This window comes from Octopus bimaculoides, chromosome 25 (genome assembly GCF_001194135.2).
Source record: "Octopus bimaculoides isolate UCB-OBI-ISO-001 chromosome 25, ASM119413v2, whole genome shotgun sequence".
Taxonomy (NCBI): domain Eukaryota; kingdom Metazoa; phylum Mollusca; class Cephalopoda; order Octopoda; family Octopodidae; genus Octopus; species Octopus bimaculoides.
In genome coordinates, this window is record NC_069005.1 from 10,724,352 (window position 1) to 10,726,886 (window position 2,535).

The window sequence follows — 2,535 nt, forward strand, 5'->3', positions numbered from 1 at the left end:
TTCATATATATATATATATTTATATATATATATATATATATACATGATACATACATATGTGTATATATATATTTATATATACTTATATATGCGTATTTATGCATGCATATATATATATATATGCTTGTGTATGTGTATATATATATATATATGGAGAGAGAGAGAGAGAGAGAGAGAGAGAGATACAGTCAGACAGATAGACATTGAGACAAAAGACAGAGAAATGGAGACACATAGAGAGACAGAGAGGTGGAGAGATATTGAAGAAAGAAAACTCGAGAACATTTAGAGAGAGAGCGAAAGAGACCGAGGAAGAGACAGCAGGAGAGCGAGGGAGAGAGAGAGAGACGAGCTATGTAGCAGGAACAAAAAGAGGTAATATGGAGTGTGAAAAAGGTGGGTATTGGTAGATGGGGAAGTGGTGTGGAATGAGATATAGAGGCGGAGGAGAAGGAGTTGGCGGAGGCGATGAAGGACGAAATGCGAGGTATACAAGGTGAATAAAACGTACATGTGTGTGTCTATGAATGTGTGTCTCTGTTTGTGCCTGTGTGTGTGTATGCATGAGTGTTTGCAAGAGAGTGAGAGACAGAGACAGACAGAGACAGACAGACAAGTAGACAGACAGACAGAGCGAGGAAGAGAGAGGAGATGTGAGTGTTTCATGTGTGTGCGTGTTTAAGGGGAAGGGTAAGAGCGTGTACACATATGCAGGGCCCTCTTAAGGCATGGACCCACTAGGCCGATCTATGATGTACTTGTTCGTCCGTCGTTGTCAACGATGACTAATAACATCTCATGGCAGAAGACGGGACACGATGTGTCCGCCTATGGTCGATCAGTCCCACCTGTACTCAGAAGGTTCTGTCGGGTATTTGATGGCCTGCTGGAACTAAATACGAGCAGCTGACCCCCGGAACTTGCACAGTTGACGTTTTCTTTGTGCTTCTGGAATCCGTTTGAAAGCATGGTCGGTTACTCAGGGACCTCACAGGTCTAGCGGCCCAATTCCGATATATGTACTTGCTTGTCTGTCCGTCATTGGAGACGATAAGCAAGGCCGTCACATGGGAGAAGAGGATGGGACACGATGTGTCCAGCTGTGGCCGATCAGTCTGATGCGTGCTAAAACGGGAATTTGATGATTTGCTGGAACTAAATACGACAGGTTGCCTCTGCACAGTTCGCGTTTCCTTTCTGCCCCCTGCAATCCTGTCTTGTTCGTGGGAGCTGGTACCTCTGTTGGTGCAGCTTCATCAGGCAGGCAGGGTGGCCTTGCACATGAGCTTCCCAGGTGTCAGGGTTGATTTCAATGTACGTTGTGGCTTGCCATCAATAATGCAATGTTATAGGGACCCACTACATTGATTTGCCCGGGAATAGAGACCTAGGATATTGATAGGACAACCTTGCATATTTCTGAGTGTGCATGTATTGGATTGTGTTTGAAAGTGTTTGAGTGTGTGCGTGTGAGACAGCGGGCGAAAATGTGTGTTTGAGTGTATACGTGGGATTATGCGTTTATATATGTGTGTGTATGTAAGGAGAAAGTGAAAGACGGTGTATTTATGTGTGTGGGGGATTGTGGATGTATGACTGGGTGAGTACGTGTGTGTGTGTGTGTGTGTATTAGTAGTTGGGGGTGGGGTAGTATTTGAAGGTGCGTGGGAGTGTATGATTGCGTGTGGGTGGATATGGGTGAAAGAGAGGAGAGAGTGTATGTACATCTATGTATGTGTGTGTTAAAAAGGAAAGTTTTTAGGGTGACCACATACATATGTGTGTGTATGTAGGATGTGATTGAAAGTATGTGTGTGTCTGTAAGAGAAAGAGAGACAGACAGACAGTGGACGAGTGTGTACGTGTGTGTGATATTGGACATGGGTGTATATATGTGTGTGTATGTGTGTTGGATTGTGATTGAAAGTGTATGTGCGTGTATGTGAGTGTGTTACAGTACACAAGAGTGTGTGCGTGCGTGTGTGTGTGAGTGGACATGTGTGTATTTATGAAGGAATGCAATCGAAAGTGTGTGCGTGACAGTGGACAAGTGTGTGCGTGTGAGCGCGTGCGCGAAAGTGAACATGTGTATGTGTGTGTGTGTAATTGTGTGTGTAATTGTGTGTGTGTATTTGTGTGAGTAACTTATTTGCTAGTGTGCTTATGTGTGAGAGCAGGTATATGTATGTATATGTATGTATTTGTGTATGTATGCGTGTGTGGGTATGGTTGTGTTCGATAATGTACGTCTGCGTATGCATGTACACATCTATGCATGATTGGATATATGTGAGCGCGAATGGGTGTATATGTACGTGTATGAATATGTGTGTGATTGTGTTTGACATATGTGTGTACAGGTGTTTGTGCACGTATGTGTGTAAGTGTGTGTATGTGTTCATATGAATACGTGTAATGCGTGAAATATAAAATGACGAATTAAAGGAATAAAGGAGAGGAAAGAGTAGAAGGCTGATGAAGGGAGGAGGAGGGGAGGAGGGGTAGGTGAGGAGGAGGAGGAGGAGGAGGGAGGAG